General features: G+C 41.7%; 1 long non-coding RNA gene across 1 annotated transcript; it reads left to right on the forward strand.

Annotated features, from left to right (window-relative positions):
* Nucleotides 1-524: 524 nt before the first annotated feature.
* LOC135605133 (uncharacterized) lies at nucleotides 525-4,570 on the forward strand. The gene is made up of 2 exons (XR_010484323.1): nucleotides 525-2,357; nucleotides 4,268-4,570. It is a non-coding gene; the product is annotated as an uncharacterized LOC135605133 (long non-coding RNA).
* The last annotated feature ends 1,715 nt before the right edge of the window (nucleotides 4,571-6,285 follow it).

Genomic DNA, 6,285 nt, shown 5'->3' on the forward strand with positions numbered 1-6,285 from the left:
TCTTTTGACATGTTTTCCTCCGCAGAGGTGGCGGCGCCCGTGGGGGCACCCACCTGCAGGGGCAGCGCCACTAGCGGATGTGCCGCCCATAGGCAAGGGCAGTGCCCCGCCCTTTGCCGCACTGCCTGCCGCTAGTAGGGTGGCGGCGGTGGCGGCTGCAACAAGGGAAAGGGAGAAAGGGGCATAGCGTTTTCTGGGCAAAAGATAGTTTTGCCATTGGGAATTTGAGAAATTTCAGTTTCTGTCCTTTGTCTAAATTATAAAAATACCCCTAGGAATTCAAAAATTTCCTACATGTCCCTGATTTCAAAAAATATTAATTAATTAAAAAGTTTAATTGATTATTATTTTTATTATTATCTAGTAGTCCTACATGATGATGATTTATACATGTGATGTATGATGTGTGGACGGATGATCATGGACGGTGTGATTTTTGTGCTTGTGATTATTATTATTGGGGCTTGCGAGCCTCCGTTATATTTCTCGTTTATTGTCGGGCCTGCATGCTTACGATTAAGTTGTAGTCACATAAGGAGGCATATGTAATATCCCCCACTTTTAAAAATGTATTAATAAGGATTTATATGTAAATTGGGGGACCTATATGTAAATATAGAAATTACAAGGACTAAACTGCTAAGTTGCAAAAAGAAAAAAAAAAAGAAAAGGAAAAACCGAAAATTCGGTATTATCCCACCGCCTCCCACGCACTCTGTTTCTTTCCAGAAACAGAGAGAGCGGTGGGGCGTGAGGAGAAGGAGAGTGGTTGAAGAAAAGAAGAAGAAGAGGGAAAAGAAGAGAGGAGGAAGAAGAGAGGAAGAAGAGAAGAAGATGAAGAAGAAGAAGAAGAGGAGGTGGCTGCAGCGAGGGCTGCAGCGAGAAGCTGTGGGGCGTGGGGAGAAGAAGAGAGGAAGAAGAAGCAGAAGAAGAAGAAGAAGAAGAAGAGAGGATGATAGCTGCGGCAAGGCTGCAGCGAGGAGGTGTGTGGGGTTGGGGAGGAAAAGGGAAGAGGAGAAGAAAAGAAGGAGAAGAAGAGGGAAAAGAGAGGGAAGAGGGAGAGGAGCGAGAGGTGGCAGCAGCTAGGGCTGCAGCACCTCTGTTTCCTGCAGGTGGAAACAGAGGAGAGGTGGGGCGTTCGAAGAGGAGAAGAAGAAGAAGAGGAAGAGAAGAGGAAGAGGAAGCAGGAGAAGAGGTTGCGATACCTCTGTTTCCTGCAGAGGAAACAGAGGAGAGGGTGTGTGTGACGTCGGGGAGAAGAAGGGGAGGAAGGAGAAGAAGAGAAGAAGAAGAAAGGAAGGAGAGGAAGAAGAGAAGGGAAAGGAGGAGCTGCGGCTGCGGCGGTGGCAGCTGCAGCTGGAAGAGAAGGAGAGCAAGAGATGATGAGGAAGAAGAGAAGAAGTAGAAGCGGGTGAAGAGGCGGCACCTCTGTTTCCTGCAGGAGGAAACAGAGGAAAGGAGGTGCTGTTCGTCGGGGAGAAGAAGGGGGCTGCAGCTGCGGCGATGGCAGCTGCAGCTGGAAGAGAAGAAGAAGAGGAAGATGAGCAGGGGAGGAGGGAGAGGTTGCGGCCGTGGCTGCGACCGCGACTGCAGCAGTTGCAGCGGGGAGAGAAGAAGAAGAAAGGAAGGAGAAGGAAGAGGAGAAGGGAAAGAAGTAGCTGCGGCTGTGGTTGTGGCAGCTGCAGCTGTGGCAGGGAAAGAGGAAGAGAAAAAGGAAAGGAAGAAGAAGAGAAAGGGAAGGAGAGGAAGAAGAGAGGAAGAGGAGAAGGGGCTGCGGCTGCGGCGATGGCAGTTGCAGCTGTGGCTGGGAAAGAAGAGAAGGAAAGGAAGAAGAAGAGAAAGGGAAGGAGAGGAAGAAGAGAGGAAGAGGAGAAGGGGTGGCAGCTGCGGCAGTGGCAGCTGCAGCTGGAAGAGGAGGAGGAAATAGAGCAGGGGAGGAAGAAGAGGCTGCGAGTGTGGTGGCTGCGGCCGTGGCTGCGACTCCGGCTGCGGCTGCGACGTTGGCTGTGGTAGGTGGCTGCAGTAGCTGCAGTAGCTGCTTTTGGGAAAGAGAAAGAGTAGGAACGAGAGAAGGGAAGAAGGAAATAGTGCAGTGGAAGGGGGCTGCGGTTGTGACCGCAGTTGCGATTGTGGCAGCGGCAGCGGCGGCGGCTGTGGCAGCTGCGTTTGGGAAAGAAAAAGAAGGAATGAGAGTAAGAGAGAGCAGGTGACTGTGCCTCGATGTTCGACACGTGGTGTAGTTGCGAAGAAAGGAAGAAAACGGGAGCACAAAACGAAACAGAGAGAGGACACGGAGGAAAAGTAGAAGGATTTGGGCTGGCACCTTCTTTGGATCTTCGGATCGAAATCTTTGAAAGGCAAGTTTCCCACTTGTTTCGATCCTTTCTATTGCAAGTTCCCTGATCGTTTCTCCTATAATTGCTCTGATATGTCTTATTGCAAGTATCCTGATCTTCCTCACTGCCATTTTTATCTCTACATTTGCTTTGAATATGAGGAACTTTGAATTGTTCTAGCCTTGCATTTGTTATATCTCCTGTTTAAACGTAACGATTTGAATCTGTGCAACTTTTGAGATTCTGACCTTTTGATACCGAGCTACCTATAAGTCTTTGTTGGAAACTCTGATTTGTTCAAAACTGATTTCATTGGAAACTAGACTCGTAGACCTTTCTTTGATATATGGATTGAAAGATTTGGAATCCAAACACCTGCCCAGTTATCTGTTGAATCTGATATTATGAATTCTGCCAACAGAGATTTTGTTCTACGACACTTGCTTACCAAATTATTTGTAACTCTCTCTGTTGGACAGTTCAATTCCTATGAAGCCTGTCTTATCTGAAAGTATTATCCAATGATTATTTCTGAGTAAATTGGAGCACGATTGATAGTTTGAATCATTTGTTCAATGTGCCTCTTGTATTCTGCCAGAAATCGAGCTTTGGTCGATTTCTCATATTCTGGTTTCATTCCTTTGGAAGTTGATATCCTTTAGCTTTCTTATTCAATTGAGCTTTATATTACTGCTTTGAGTTCTTGTATACTCTTGTCCTTAAAATTATTGCATTCTTGAAAACCATTGTGGAACGTTTATGCTATATCGTATTGACCCATATAGGGACATGTATATTCCATTGTTCCGCATTTGCTCCCGATATGTGCCTATTCCAGTTCATTCATTTGACATTGAATTTATCTAACCTTCTTATTTGCATTGAGCTATATATGATTGTTTGGAATCCTTGAATGCTCTTGCTTTCATTTCGTTTCCAAATCTGAATACATTTGTGAGAGATTTGTTCCTTGCATCATATTTGACTCGTAAAGGCACATGTACGTTTGTTGTTCCGCGTGTGCTTCCGATATATGCTATTTATTGTTCGTACTGCCCTTTTGTACTCTGGTGTTTGTGGGATTGTCTGGACCTTTGCCAGAAATGGTAAAGGGTATGCGCTGATTTGCCCGCTTTGTGGGGTCCCGCTTTGTGGGATATTCTGGTATGCGCTTATTTGCCCGCTTTGTGGGGTCCCGCTTTGTGGGATATTGCTTAGAGCCTGCGATGCTCTGCCGGCCCCTTTGACTTCACCTAGACGTGGGTGGATGGAGCTCCCAGACGTGGGAGACTTTTGTCAGGTGGTCATTCAGAAATGGATGAATCACATTCTAACTGAGATCCCACTACACCTTCTGTATGATTGATATGATATCCAGAGCTTTGGTTATGTGTTTCTGTACATGCTTTGGATAAGATTGATATGTTTGCAACGTCAAAGACGACGTTTGAGCTTCTGTACGATATTTGTTTTCGATATGCTCTGAAATGCTTCATTCACTGATGATATGCTTCGAAATGTTCCATATGCCGTTGATATGCTCCGGAACATTTCATATGCCATTGATATGCTCCAATTACTCTGTGCTCCATTTGCTATGAACTGATATGTTCTGAAATGTCCTATCTACCATTGATATGCTCCAAATTACTCTGTGCTCCATTTGCTATGAACTGATATGTTCTGAAATGTCCTATCTGCCATTGATATGCTTCAATTACTCTATGCTCCATTCGTTATGGATCAAATATGTTATGAATGACATGATACGTATGATTTGGTATTTATTGAGATGGTATCCTTGAGAATTCTTGTATTCTGCCTTGCATTATGATACCTTACTCGTTTGAAACCGTTCCTTTTGTTCTGAATATGCTTTGTCACTTGCTGAGCCGTTTTTGGCTCACTCCGTTGTTATATAAATCTTTCAGGTCAGCTTGTCACTCTTCGAGATGTTTGATTTGGGCTGAGGCAGTGGATAGCTATTCAGAATAATGGGCAAGTCTGGTTGGTTATTACGATATTGTTGTATAAGTATGTCTTGTATATAATGAAATGTTGTCGATGAACCGAAATAGATATACTGTGTCCAAGTGTTAGGAGATCTCTCTTATTTGGAATTTCAGAATGTTAAGTCTAATTTATGGTGATATGAACTTGTGGTGAATAGTTGGAGTTCTGATTGTATAATTTATTTAGCTTGTGGATTTATAAATGTTGTTCATGTTTGTCAAGTTGGCTTGGGTTGCCATAAATGTGAATTATCGAGTGATGTGATATATGATTATAAACTGCACAGGTTTTATGGATGTGAATATGAATAGAATGTTTTCAGTGTCCTCAAACGTTAGTTTGGATCCTGGATTGGTCTGTGACGAAAATTTTAAAAATCATGGATATTTTGAGGGGCGTGACAGAGGTGGTATCAGAGCATTGTTTGAGGATTCTGAAATATTTGATATGTTGACGTGCAAAATATATTGAGGTCTAATGAACTATAGTGATTGGTGGAAATTTTCTTTGCTGCATTTTAGGAATCTGGGATGATGAGGACATTTGGTCCTCCTATATTATTTGTTTCTGATTAATTAAGGGGAATGAAAGGATTGATTGGGGATATTGAATCAGAGTGGCGCAGCAGAAGCATGATGAACCTAATTTCATTGGTGGTAGAAAAATGGATGATGCAAATGGAGAAGATATTTGATATACAAAATTGTTCTGATACTCGAAAGATTTCTTTTGCCACGTTATATTGGAAGTAAAGACTTATTATTGACGGCAACAATGAAAAGAATTTTTGAAGATCAATGGCAAGAATGACAAGAACAAGTTTACCAATAAAAATATGATTGGAAATGAATCAGTAAGTAACAACAAGAGAGTCAAGACATTTGGATTTGAAACGGGAAGTCACCACAAAAGACTCAATCAGGTGTGAATTGCAAGTTAAATTATGAAACAAGTTTATGTTTGTGCGTGACTAGAGCCTATTTTGCTTATGGAAAGTTTGATCATAAAATAAAAGTTTGCCCTTTGAACAAGAAGAAAGAGTCACTGTCTCCTAAATCATCAGCCCATGTAAGAGTGTATGCTATCACTGAATATGATTCTGAAACTTCTGAATTAGTGGTCAAAGGTATTATGCATGTTTATGAAAGAATGCAAATATTTGTTCGACCATGGGTCCAATCTACGATTTGATTCGTAATATTTTGCTTATCACTTGGGTATTCAACCTAGACCACTAAATTATGTGCTATAAGTAAATACGATCATTGGAGATTCTTTGATAACGAAGTTGAATCTGGTCCTCTTGTCTGATTCTTATTGGAGAACTTGAACTTTTGCTGATTTAGTTCTTCTAGAGATTTGGAGTTTTGATATTATACTTGGTATGGATTGGCTATCTTCCTATCATACCAGTATGGATTGGTATATAACAAATGATCACTTTTTGCATATTTGATCAGCCGATCTTTTATTTTGAGAGTATTGGACATTATTTATCTCCTTGCCTAATGTATCCCAGGATGACTTGTTTGGATTACCTCCAAATGTGATTTTGCTTTTGATTTGGTCCTTGGGACAATCCTAAAATCTAAGCCTCTCTACAGAAAGATATCATTTGAGTAAGTGGAATTAGAAAAGCAACTACAAGGATTATTAAATGAGGATTTTATTTGGCTTAATATTTCATCATGGGGTGCTCCGGTGTTAGTTAAAAGATGGATGGAACATTGAGGCTTTGTATTGATTATAGATAGTTGAATTAGGTGACCATCAAAAAACAAGTATTTTCTAAAGTGACCACTTGTTTGATTAACTGCAGGGTGCACAGGTATTTTAAAAGATTGTTTGAAGGTCGGGTTACCATCTATTGAGGATCAAGGAGGAGAATATTTCGGTCACTCTTGGATAATTATGTAATTGTATTGTATTGATGAAA

Source organism: Musa acuminata, chromosome BXJ2-2, assembly GCF_036884655.1.
Source record: "Musa acuminata AAA Group cultivar baxijiao chromosome BXJ2-2, Cavendish_Baxijiao_AAA, whole genome shotgun sequence".
NCBI lineage: Eukaryota > Viridiplantae > Streptophyta > Magnoliopsida > Zingiberales > Musaceae > Musa > Musa acuminata.